Source organism: Bos indicus x Bos taurus, chromosome 5, assembly GCF_003369695.1.
Source record: "Bos indicus x Bos taurus breed Angus x Brahman F1 hybrid chromosome 5, Bos_hybrid_MaternalHap_v2.0, whole genome shotgun sequence".
NCBI lineage: Eukaryota > Metazoa > Chordata > Mammalia > Artiodactyla > Bovidae > Bos > Bos indicus x Bos taurus.
The window spans coordinates 63,959,983-63,960,238 of NC_040080.1; positions in this window are offsets into that span (position 1 = coordinate 63,959,983).

Here is a 256-nt window from a genome sequence, read left to right on the forward strand (position 1 = left end):
CCCGGGCTGAGTCCCCGCCCCCGCCTCCATCTCCACACTCCTCCCCTCCCCCCAACATCTCCGCCTCTCTCAGTCTCTCCGCCGCGGCGTCTCCCCGGCCCGGCGGAGAGGCCCGGGCGCCCGCCCCCCGCCCCCGGCCTCCGCCCCCGGCTCGGCCCACGCCCTCCGCCCGCCCGGCAGCCAGCGCTGCGCCGGGCCTCGCTCCCCGTGCGTCCTGCGGGGGCGGAGGCGCGGAGAGGCGGCAAGCGCAGCCGGG